This window comes from Chaetodon trifascialis, chromosome 12 (assembly GCF_039877785.1).
Source record: "Chaetodon trifascialis isolate fChaTrf1 chromosome 12, fChaTrf1.hap1, whole genome shotgun sequence".
In the NCBI taxonomy this organism is placed as follows: domain Eukaryota; kingdom Metazoa; phylum Chordata; class Actinopteri; order Chaetodontiformes; family Chaetodontidae; genus Chaetodon; species Chaetodon trifascialis.
Window position 1 is genome coordinate 403,540 of NC_092067.1, and position 13,165 is coordinate 416,704.

The 13,165-nt window shown below is 40.5% G+C and overlaps 2 long non-coding RNA genes across 2 annotated transcripts; one reads left to right on the forward strand and one right to left on the reverse strand.

Moving 5' to 3' along the window:
* The first annotated feature begins 7,282 nt into the window (after positions 1-7,282).
* On the forward strand, positions 7,283-8,163 carry LOC139340774 (uncharacterized). Its single transcript, XR_011602958.1, has 3 exons — positions 7,283-7,629; positions 7,732-7,950; positions 8,039-8,163. It is a non-coding gene; the product is annotated as an uncharacterized lncRNA (long non-coding RNA).
* A 1,420-nt stretch (positions 8,164-9,583) lies between these two features.
* LOC139340576 (uncharacterized) lies at positions 9,584-11,088 on the reverse strand. The gene is made up of 3 exons (XR_011602954.1): positions 10,818-11,088; positions 10,084-10,256; positions 9,584-9,798 (listed from the first exon to the last, which is right to left on the reverse strand). It is a non-coding gene; the product is annotated as an uncharacterized lncRNA (long non-coding RNA).
* Between the last annotated feature and the right edge of the window lie 2,077 nt (positions 11,089-13,165).

Here is a 13,165-nt window from a genome sequence, read left to right on the forward strand (position 1 = left end):
TCTCTCTGTCTCATTCTCTCTCTCTTGCTCTCCCCGTCTGACCCAACTGGTCGAGGCAGATGGCTGCCCACCCAGAGCCAGGTTCTGCCTGTGGTTTCTACATGTTAAAAGGAAGTTTTTCCTCGCCGCTGTCGCCAAGTGCTTGCTCATGAGGGAATTGTTGGGTCTCTGTAGGTAAAAGAGCTTGGCCTGTACCAGCTCTATATGGAAAGTGTCCTGAGACAACTGTTTTTGTGATTTGGCGCTATACAAATAAAATTGAATTGAAAATTGAATATACCCTATGGTAATTTACAATATATACAAGACATACACATTTAGGTAATTTAAATATGATGATTGCAAATGAAAACAGAGGAAAAATGTGAGATGTGATCAGGTTATCAGTACAACTTGCATTTGAGTGGATGTTATTAGGGCCACGGGGCAATAGCCTCGAGCCCTATTGTTATAATGCGTGTTTTTTCTTCTTATTAGTGATACAGTGCTGAGCACTGAACACTCCTGTTCCTTTGCATGTTTCTGCGTGTGAGGGCCCATCACCACGGCGAGCGCTGGAGAAATATTGAGATTATAATGGGGTGTGTATTGCACGGCATGTTCGTGTCAGAGTGGGTGATGTCATTGGTCAGAGTGGGAGAGAGCCAAAAAAATCTCCAGATTTTTTCTCTTTCCACACTCCTCCCGGCCACAATTTACACTCTACACGTTTGTAGACGTACAGAATTTAATTTTGAAGTGCGGCCACGTCTGTCTCTGTTTCTCCTTGACTCCAATACAAAGATTTTCTGAGAAAAGCAGAACGGACCCCTTTTTTAAACTTGCAAGTGTCTGCAAAATACTGACTGTAAAAACATCGAAATCACACTGAATCGTTCAGGAGGTCCTTACTGCGATGACGGTCTGTGTTTTTTTCTCATAGGAGCTACCGTTTTGTCAGCATAAGCCCAAATGTCAAACCAGTGCAGAGGCAGAAAATCACTTTTTCTCCATCTGAATGCATGTGTCTGCTGCACTGAGAGTAGGCGTGTGTGCGTGTGCACCTGTGTCTGAGCGGGTGATGTCATCGGTCAGAGTGGGAGAAAGCCGAAAATTACTCCAGATTTTTTCTCTTTCCACAGTCCTCCCAGCCACAATTTACACTCTACACGAATGATTTTTTTCCCCATTTGTAGACAAATTTGTTTTGTCTCTCACGATGTGCTCAAAAAAATCAGAGAGGCTTACAGAATTTGAATTTTCCCATCCCAGAGAAATTGTTTTATCATTTTGTCATATCTAATCAATAATTGTTTTGGAATGCATATGTTTATCATTCCAGTTAGGTAATTTATTTGTGGTGCCACAACCATTTTTATTGCATTTACTTTACCCCATAACGTCAGATGTAATTTACTCCAATTATCCAAATTAGCTTTAATTTTGTTTAATACTTTTTCCTTATTAGTTGTCATAATTTCCCTAATATCTGGATCTAATTCTATACCTAGATATTTCATCCCTTTTGGTAACCATTTGAAATTAAAGGCTGATAGCTGGTTATGTGAACAGGTTTGAGACACTGGCATGGTTTCTGATTTGTGCCAATTAATGCAATAACCGGAGACTTTAGAATATGCTTCAATAATTTCTAATAAAATTGACACAGAATTGGCTGGGTCCTGACTCAGTACCAAAATGTCATCAGCATAAAGAAATAATTTATGCTCCCTGCCACCTCCGATGACACCCTTGATTCTTGACTCTGCTCTAATCGACGTGGCCAAAGGCTCCAAAAAAATTGTGAACAATAGTGGACTTAGACTGCACCCCTGTCTAGTTGACCTGGTTATACTGAAAAACTGAGATATTATCCCATTAGTAAAGACTGCAGCTTTAGGGCCGGAATATAAGACTTTTATCCACCTGCAGAAACTATCACCAAACCCAAATTTTGAAAGAGTTGTAAATAAAAAAGCCCATTCCACCCTATCGAATGCTTTTTGAGCATCAAGTGATATGGCTGAAACAGGGTGAGAGTTAGTTCTGTTCATCCAAATTAAATGCAACAGTCTCCTCATATTATCGGATGAAAATCTATTTTTTATAAATCCAACTTGGTCCTTGTGAATAATATTAGGTAGAACCTGATCTAATCTTAGTGCTAGTGTCTTGGAGAGTATTTTACAATCAACATTTATTAGGCTTATAGGTCTATAATTGGCTGGGTCCATTGAATCTTTATCTTTCTTTGGTATCAGTGATATAATAGCCTGGTTAAAACTTTCTGGGAGTGAGCCATATTGAAACGCTTCCTGGAAAACCTCTGTGAGAAATGAACAAAGAATATCAACATACTTCTTATAATACTCCACCAGGAAACCATCTATGCCAGGTGATTTCCTGGTTTTCATACCCTTAATTGCAGTTCTAACTTCAGCTTCCGTTATGGGAGCATCCAATCTATCCTTTTCCTCTGAAGACAGTTGTGGTAGCTCAACCTTCTGGAAGGAAGAGTTCAATTCTTCAGCTCAGCCGAACATGTAGTCGTATACAAATCTTCATAAAAGTTTTTGAAAACTTAGTTAATTTTTTTAGCTGAAGTGAACAATTTATCATCTTTTCTAATAGTGTTATTTGAATCTAGGTGTTTTAATTGTCTTGCCAATAATCGTCCAGTCTTTTCCCCACTTTCATAAAAATTTGTTTTGAGTCTAAATAGTGAATACTCTGCCTTTTTATTGTATAATTCATGTAATTCACATTTTAGTTTACAAATTCTTCTGAAGTATTCTTCACTGTATTGTTCAGCAAGTTGCTTCTCTAATTTACCTATTTCTTTTTCCAATTGTTGTACTTTTTCTTTATTGTCCTTTTTCCTCCATGAACTATAAGCTATACATTTTCCTCTGATGAACGCCTTGAGTGCATCCCAAACAGTAGCTAGTCTAGTTTCTGTTGTTCCTCTATTAATATCCAAAAACACCCTAATATCTTCACCAAGTCTTGTAGCAAACTGTTCATCCTGCAATAAACTTGTATTTAGTCTCCACCTCCCACCATTACCATTAGTAGAGTGTAAATTTACATGTAATTCGACCAGAGCATGGTCTGTTATTGCTATAACTCCTATCTTGCAGTCTATTACCAGGTCATCAAGTGAGCTGGCAACCAAAAAAAATCTATTCGTGAGTAAGATCTATTTGAGTGGGAATAAAATGTGTATTCATGTTTTTTTTGGGGGGGGGGGGGGGGGGGATTTATAAGTCTCCAAATATCTGTCAGACCTAGTTCTTCCTGTAAATTATCTAAAGCTGCTCCGTCTTTGGGGCATGTCCCTGTTCTGACATTACTGCGATCCAAATGATCATCTAATGTTTGATTGAAATCTCCCCCTAAAATAATCTGACCATCTGAATCGACCAGTATTTTATTGACCTCATGAAAAAATTATGTGTTTTTTTTGCTTGGCGCATATAAGTTGCATTGACAGCCAAGATAGGCTCCGGCCCCCCCGCGACCCCGAAAGGGATAAGCCGCATAGAAAATGGATGAATGGATGGCATATAAGTTGCAAAGTACGACTTTAACTCCATTAATAAGTGCTTCCACAACTAGGATCCGTCCATGAGAGTCCTTATATTGATTTACTATAGCAAAATTCAGTTTTTTGTTGATGAGGATAACAACCCCACAACTCTTACTCAAGACTAAGTTATGAAAGACATGTCCAACCCAATCACATTTCATTTTTAAAGCTTCATCTTGGTCCCTGAAATGTGTTTCCTGAATATATGCAATATCTGTGCCTTTAGATTTAAGGTAGGTGAGTATTTTTTTGTGTTTAATTGGTATGCTACAACCATTAATATTCCATGTCACTATATTGATATGTCCACTGCTCATTACTTCCAAAGAATAAATCTTAGTCTTATTTTACCCTCGTCCATAACTGTCCCTCGCTACCTCCACACATATTGATGCCTCATTCCTGCCATTATAAAAATGTAAATGAAAATGCCTCCATAACCAGTGTCCCTGAACAGGGACATGTACAATACCAAATAACAGTAACTCAAAAAACACCGCCTATAAAATGAACATGACAGTGTAGTCAGCCTTGGGCTTGATATGATTCCGGTCTGCGTGGGCCCTATAGACGGTACCTTCTCCTCCTCTCATTGTCCGGTAACAGCAGCGTCCCAGAGTCTCCGTCTCCGCCGTGCCTTCAAAATAAAGTTCCACTCTCCTTCATATTCACGTCATACAGTCAGTCGTTCTCCGTGCTTTGAACGTTTTCCCGAACATAAGTCTCAGCTTTCTTTTGGTCAGTGAAGCTCAGTCTCTTCCCCTTCCATGTAAACCTCAGAATTGCCGGGTGTGCCAGCGTGTGTTTCACCTGATGATCCCACAGAGCTTTCATTATCGGGGAGAACCGTCTTCGCAGGTCGGAGCGCTCCTTGGTCATATCTTCATAGATTGAGAGAGTGCAGTCCTCCCACCATATCCCTCTCTCTCTTTTCGCGGCTGCCAAAACTTTCTGCCGAGCCGTGTAGCATAGGAATTTCACCAGTATCATCCGCGGTGGCTGGTTGTCACCTGGCCTGGATCCCCCACTTCTGTGCCTCCTCTCGATCTCATACTCCTCCCCCTGTAGCCCCAGTCCTTCGTTCAGTATTTTCTTTATGTAATCATTCATTGCATTTCCTGTTTCTTTTCCTTCTTTCAGTCCAAACAGTTTAATGTTCTTACGTCTCCCTCGATTTTCTTGGTCATCAACACGGCTCCAAAGTTGCTCCACTCTCTGTCTTAGCACTTTGTTTTCATTCATCATGCTAGCATTACTGTCCTCCATATCAGAAACATGACTTTCCACCTCTTCAAGCCGTGTTTGCAAAGCACTTACTGTGTTTTTGAGTTCTGTTGTGTCCGACTTAATCGTCGACACATCACTCGCCACTTTATTCAGGGTTGAGCTCATCTTTGAGATTTCTGCGAGGATATCCCCCATGTTGTTCCTTTGGCTAGCTTCGCTGCAGGTGGGGCTAACAGGGTTAGCTTGTATGGTAGCTGAAGTCAAGCGCGTTTGTACACTTCATTTTCCCTGGTTCATTACGTGGTAGCTTCGTGTAACTTTGACTGTACAGGAGTATCGACTACTTAAGACATTAATTAAACTTCCACAGAGAGTTTATATAAGTTAATTGTTATTAGTTGTCGGCGAAGAACGGGAGCTTATCTAAAACGTGGCCATCCCCCAGGTCTTCCTCATGTGACTCCCCAATGTTAGCTTAGCATTAGCCACTATTAGTATTGTGGCTAATGCTAACATGAGGTCCTATGAACAGGTTTGACTTTTGATATCAGGTTGTTGTGCTAATATGCTAATGATTAGCATGCTAATGCTAACATGCTAACCTATGTTGAAATGATTCTTAAATGGGGCTGTACGGTGGCGCAGCAGGTAGTGCGTGTGCCTCACAGCAAGAAGGTCGCAGGTTCAATTCCCGGGTCGGGCCTTTCTGTGTGAAGTTTGCATGTTCTTCCCGTGCATGCGTGGGTTCTCTCCGGGCACTCCGGCTTCCTCCCACAGACCAAAAACATGCTCATTAGGTTGATTGGTGACTCTAAATTGCCCCTAGGTGTGAGTGTGAATGGTTGTGTGTATGTGCCCTGCGATCGGCTGGCGACCGGTCCAGGGTGTACCCCGCCTCCCGCCCGTTGACAGCCGAGATAGGCTCTGGCCCCCCCGCAACCCCAAAAGGGATAAGCGGCATAGAAAATGGATGGATGGATGGATTCTTAAATGCATTTTGATGGTATTTGAGATTTTTTGAATGTGTTATTTGACATGCTAATATTAGCTTAGCATTACTTGTTTGAAATCTCTGATGAAATCTCATCATAATGTACTGCATTGCTATAGAGGTCAGTATTCTGTTTTTAGTACTGGACACTGACCTCCACAGCACTAGCCACACACCCCGGCGTTCGCGCACTGTATCACTCTCAAAATTTCCCGTCGGGGGGAAATTTTCTAGTTCTTATTATTCTTTTTCTTCTTCTTCTTCTTCTTCTTCTTATTATTATTATTATTATTATTATTATTCATCTTCCATACAAATTTCAGTTTGCTACTAGTCAAAATCAATAGCGAGCACAGCACCGCAGCTGATTCTCACAATGTGCCTGGCTAAACAATAAGACTTACGATGTTTGACTTCTGCTGCTCTGAGCGAGGAGAGTAACTCTGACCTGGCCCATAGGGTCAGGAGAGACAGAAGCCACCCATTTTTTAACTGGTTATAAAATCCATATTTTAGACCCCAGCAAGAAAATAATTTAATAATTTCGGCAATAGCAGTTTTGTTGTTTGCGTGAGAAGTGTTTGTTCGAGGGGTGCACTGAGGCCAAATTCAGACATTTCTCAGACCCTCACAGAGCCAAAAGGGCTCATCCCAAGTTGCCATGGCAACCTCTGAGCCTCATTGCTTCTCTGAGCACTCCTCTGCCACACACACACACACACACACACACACACACACACACACACACACACACACACATATACGTAGCTTCAGCTGCAGCTATGCAGCCTATTCAAATGATCAGCTTGTCATCAAGCTCTGCAGTGGCTTGATAACAAGCCGCTTGTCTTACTATTATTGGTGTTTGAAATGAGGTCCTATGAAGTTGTTGGTGTAAACAGGTTTGACTTCTGATATCAGGTTGTTGTGCGAATATGCTAATAATTAGCATGCTAATTCTAACATGCTAACCTACAGAAAAATGATTCTTAAATGCATTCTAAAGGTGTTTCAGATCTTTCTAATGTGGTATTTGACATGCTAATGTTAGCTTAGCATTAGCCGATGCTAAGCCAATGCTGTTCGCATTTTCACAATGTACACACTCCAGCAGTAGCCCCCATGGCCCTTTCAAAATTTCCCCAGCGGAAATTGTCTAGTTGTTAATTCTCTGCATAAATTATGTGTTACAAATCATAAAACAAAATTACATTGTCAAAACACATTTACAAGCACTGAAACAAAATTACATTTCAATAAACAAATTAAGACGAAAAACACCTTTACAAACTCCGAGACAAATTTACAAATGGCGAAACAGTTTTACAAGTTCCAAAATCTAACGGAAAGGGAATGTACCAACTCCGTGGATGACCCGGAAGGGATAACCGGTTATGATGTGGCAGGTACTCAAACAAAAGTACAATCCTCGAGGGTGCGAGAGAAGAGCAAGGAGAAGGTTCACAAGAAGAACTTACCACTCCATGGGACCAAACTATATGTGGCACGCGGACGGCTATGATAAACTTAAGCCATACGGTTTGGCAATTTCAGGCGCGATCGATGGATTTTCACGTAAAGTTCTGTGGCTTGCATGTGGACCAACAAATAATGACCCAAGTGTGATCGCTCACTATTTCCTCTCATGTGTGCGAAACCTCGGTGTCATTCCCATGAGACTGAGGACTGATTGCTGCACAGAGAATGGGACCATGGCCGCAATTCAGTGCACTCTACGCCATCACCACACTGACTACTACTCAGGAGCGTCCAGCCACATGTATGGCTCATCCACAAACAACCAGAGGATTGAGTCCTGGTGGTCCCTATTGAGAAAGGGAAGGTAAGTGTCCTTCATTAAGTAACTGTAAGTATTATGTATAAGCTTTGATTTAATTAATTCAAACATATGCTTAACATTTTTTTTTATTATTATTTCTGATAGGTGTCAGTTCTGGATGGAGCTATTTGCAGACCTTAGAGATGCTGGATACTTCAACGGGAGTCACGAGCATCAGTGTCTACTGAGATACTACTTTGGTGATGTCATTCAGAAGGACTTGGATGAGTGTGTGAGACTGTGGAACAGTCACAGGATTCGCCCCTCCAGAACAGCATCATGTCCAGGTGGAGTGCCCAATGAGCTCTACTACTTACCACACAGGTAATATTCGAATAGATTGATGTTTGCATTTGTTTTCCTTTTATCTTAAAAAATAAATAAGTGAAATTATGTCTTCTGTTTAACAAAGGTCTGGCTCCAGAGACTGTGGATTTAAAATCGAACAGGCTGCGATGGATGCTTTTCCTGAGGCTCTCCTGACAAGAGCTCCATGTGGGGACGCAAACATGCAGGAGTACCTGGACTTAGCCATGGCGCACAGTCATTTACAGAAGCCAGAGAGCTGGCAGTCTGCAACTGAGCTCTGTCTGAAACTAAAAGAAATTTCTCAGCTATGAATTGAGGAGAGGTTTATTGTAATGGTGGAGCATGTACACAAAGTGTCTGAAATAGTGAAACTGTGGGTGACAAATTCAAAGTGTGAAATACATGAATAAGAATAAAGCAAAGTAATGACTGTTACATATTTGTAATTCAGAGAACAAAATAAAAGACTTTTTCCATTCTAAATCTGAAACAGTTATTCATAAACAGACCAGTTTGAGAATCATGGATGTAAAACAACTGCCAACATGGTAACTGAGAACAAAAGCCACAAAGAACAAACAATTTTTAGAGTCTGAGCTCTATGGTTCATCCAGTCATATGGCTTAAAAACAGCCAAATCCTGGACTATTTTGAATTCCGAAGTCCATTTGTGACTTAAATGCACTATATGAATCTAGGAGTGGTAATTTCAACAAGTTTGAACATGTATTTGCCATTGGGAATGTAGAGTCATCAAGGAACTCTATTTGTGGCGATGGTTCCAACCCAGAAGGGGGAAGTGATGTCAGCCCAGTCACAAACATCAGAACATCCTCCACAGACACAGCAGCATGTATAGGTATATGTATAGGTATATCATGGTAATGTGGTTTTCAATTCAATTCCAATTTTATTTGTATAGCGCCAAATCACAACAGAAGTTGTCTCAGGACACTTTCCATATAGAGCTGGTACAAACCAAGCTCTTTTATCTACAAAGAAACCAACAATTCCCCCATGAGCAAGCACTTGGCGACAGTGGCGAGGAAAAACTTCCTTTTAACAGGCAGAAACCTCGAGCAGAACCAGACTCTGGGTGGGCGGCCATCTGCCTCGACCGGTTGGGTGAGGGAGGAAGAGCAAGAGAGGGAGAGTGAGACAGACAGACAGACAGACAGAAATGCAGTCAGAGAGAGAGAGAGAGAGAGACAGAGAGAGAGAGACAGAGAGACAGACATGCAATCACAGTAACAGTGACAGTGGATGTAATAACAGTAGTAGCAGTTGCAGTGGATGTCAGGCAGGGCCATGGCAGGAGACGCAGCTGCAATCCACAATCCAGATTCAGCCACTGTCCATGGGAACCTGCAAGACGACAAAACACAGAGACTCCGGGGAAGGAGCTAAGTTAGTAACACACCGTGGTAGGACATGAAAGCGTGCGGATGGAGAGGGACAGAAGGACAGAGGAGCTCGGTGTATCTTTGGATGTCCCCCGACAGTCTAATCCTATAGCAGCATAACTAGGGGCTGGTCCAGGACAAGCCTGAGCCAGCCCTAACTATAAGCTTTATCAAAAAGGAAAGTTTTAAGCCTACTCTTAAATGTAGAGACATTTTCCAAGTAGTTAAAAAAAAATCATACAAACCTTCACAGTCAAGGAGATAATCTGCCCAGTAGGCCAAGGTTTGGCTTTCTCTTAGCCTCCTGTTGCTTCCTGAAGGGCTGAGGTCAGGTTTGAAGAGTCTCTCAAGTTCAAAGCCAGTGAGTCGCTTTGCAGAGTGGCACAGGACAGGGGTCAGCAAGGAAGGGTGTTGCTGTAGTGCAGTAAGAAACTGAAGGGCTGAAAGACCATCTTTAAATCTACAAAGTGAACACAAACATTGTTTCACTGCTGTGCAGTGCCAACTGCATTTAAATTATCTAAAGAAAACAAAACATGAATGACATAGAGGGAAAGGTGGCAAGAGACTGGCACAAGGCAGGGAATGGAGAGACAAACATCACATATCAGTTGTAACACACTACGGCACAAATTTTGTCACAGTGGCTGACTGATTACAGATATACATCCCATAAGGAATTTTAAAAAACAATTTCAAACAAAAATACATAAAAAAGAAAATCATATCATTAAAAATATGATACCTGTCAATTACAGATGAGTTGCGGTCAATAATATACCATCGGAGGTAGTCTGCAACGATTTCATTCTTTTCTTCCACGGCGGCCACGTGTCTCAGACAACCTGCTGTCTGTAACATTGTGCTGTATCTCATGATACATTCTTGCAGAGCATCCACTGAAGCAGCATTCTCAATCTTAAAGACACAAAAAGAGGCATATTCACCCAAGTAAAAAAAATTGTATGTACTGTATATCCTTGCATATTTTCATTCAGTGACATACATAGCATGGTGTAACCCTGCCCTATAAAAAACTACTAAAATAAATGATAGCCAATTCTGTGTATGCAATATAGGAAGTAAAAATTGTCTTAAAACACTACAGGAATCATGTAAAACTGTAAAACACACAATAGCTTTATGCTATTCTCACCTCTCTCAAAGCTTTCCCTACTTCTTCATCAGTTATTAAATTAACTGTTGATTTGAATGGCTGGCCGGCAAGATAATGTACAAGATCTTCTGACAAGAAATGGGGTCCTGGACCTCCATGTACAACTGACACTGCGATCATCTTTCCTGCCAGGAAGTATTCATCCTCCCTAACAGCTGTGAATGAATTTATATTGCAAAATAAAACAGAGAATACATTATATAGTTTAAGGCATTGAGGAAAAAAGCGTATGCCACGTGATATTTATGTTAAATTATCATTAACCAACCATTAGCATAGTACACATCAAACCCTATGCATACCATTTGCATTGTAGACCAAGAACCGATGTCCTTCTGGTCCATCAAAAATGGGCCGGTCTTTCAGGTGTTTCATTAGCAGAGTTAAAATTTTCTCGTCTTGGACCACCTGTGTCAATCCCCTCCTCAAAAACACCAGCATCATCACTAAATCTGATCAGCATGTCACAGGTTTCAGAATATGTTGTATGCTTGAAACCTCTGACAGCTCCATCCCAAACATTAGCCCTTGAGATGTTGAACCTGCTGACTCTTTTGTGATCAATAGGAAGTGACAGGTACTGTTACATTCGTCTCCTCCCTGTAATGAGAAAAAGTGACCTAATCAATGGATATCCGAGACAGTGCACACTTTTAGAACAATTACTTAAATACCATCAATGTTGCACATTAAAAAACTGGAATGCCACCGTCAGAAGTTCATTTTACACTGCTGTGTGTTGGAAATTCTCCACACTGACTGCAAACAGCTCCTCGTCCTCTTCCTCAACACCTGGTGCATACAGGTCAGTGTATTTACTGTTGGGAAATTACAATTTCCACGTTAAAACATTTTTCAAACACAAATTTCTTCCCAGTAAATTCAATTGGAATGATGTGATTCACTATCATTTTTTACTTACCTGTAGCAAGAAGTTTACTCTCAAACAACACTGAGAGTAAGAAACATCAGGCTGCAATAGTCTGCCTTATTACCTGCTCAGGCTGAATTGTTGCTGAATATCCCAGTGCATCTCTGAAACATGACCAAAGTGATAAAATTATTATATTATTTATTATTGTCCTTCAAGCCTACAATAGTCATCTAAGAATGTAAACAAATAAAAAAGGCTGGATAATAAATAATAAAGGCTAGATTGCAAAATGTACATACCTTTCATCTTCAGGTTTGTGTTTGGGAGTACTTTGGTTTTGTGGTTCAAAAACCTGAGAGGAAACACATAAATTGTATCAACAATTTATAATAGCTTCCATAACTTTTCGCTTAACATGGAGAAAGGTTGTCAGTGTTGTCATAGATAAATCAATAAATATTCATATGTAAATAGGAATTAGAAAAAAATAAATTAATAATTGATGCACCACAGTGTCAGCTCGATTGAATTTAGCTGTGCTCCTTGAAGTGATGACAATTTCAGAATCAGAGCCTGAGGTATCAAACTCTGCAGTAAAAAACAAAAAAAGAATTCAACAGATCATGTAGATACTATAGAGGTATCCTTCAGTAGAGTTTAAAATTTGTAAAAATATTGAATCATGATATCAACTAACCTCCTTTAAAATGTGTCTCTAAGCAAATGAAAAAGGTGATCCTGGAATATGGCTTCCCTAGTTCCTTTTTAATTTCAGCCAATTTGAATGGCCTTTCTGACCCAGGCACATGGACCACCTCTGAGCAGTCTGGATACAAAAGGATATACGGTCCTTCTTGCATGTCTTTGTTAAATTTTCTCATTTTCTGGACAGCTTGTTTCAGTACATCAGATGCTGCTACCTCTGGGTCCACAAATAACGGGAGTGTTTTCCCTCTAAGAGGTCTTAAATCAGCTCCATCAGTTTAATTTCGCACCATCAATCCGATATTTATCTAAAAAATGAAAAAGATGTGGTTAGTTTCATGTATTATACATAGACAATATAAACGATTATACATACATCAGTGTTTCCCATTAATTATGGAGAGTGTGGTGTCCTTACATGATCTAATTTGTGCCACCACAGTTTCATAGTGAGCCAAACATGACTACAAGTTACACTTAAGATCGTTACACTGTTGTGCCTGGTTGCTTTAGGAAAACATCTTGTGTTGCACAACAGGTGCTGTTCTACGCACAGATGCCTGCATCAAAGATATTACTTTTTCTTTTTAATTTAATTCAATCTGTACAATAAATCTAATATGAAAGAGTATTGATAAGCTAAGACAGTCAGTACAACCTACCTGGACGCGCTCTCGTTCTTTAACCAGATGTCTTCCTCTCGGCCCGTAGTTAAAAGACTGACACTCTTTTGACTTGGAGTTTCTGTACTCAAGAAACTGCTTATATGACGGGCAAGGTCTTTCTGCTGAGGTTAACAAAGTGCCATTTCATAATAGAAAGTTAGCTTAACCAATAGCGCTATTCACATCCACTCACATACTTCAGGTAGCGAGCGCTATGCTACACTTACTTTGATTAGAATTTGACGGCTGTAGGGATGTCCCCTGGGTGCTCGGTCCTTCTATCGGGTCTTCACCATGTAAAAAATGTAGAGATCGTCCACATGAAGAACAGAACCGCGTTATGCCGTTCAGATGTTGTCCGCAAAATGGGCAAAACACCACCAGACCACTGTCCATCTTAGGCCAT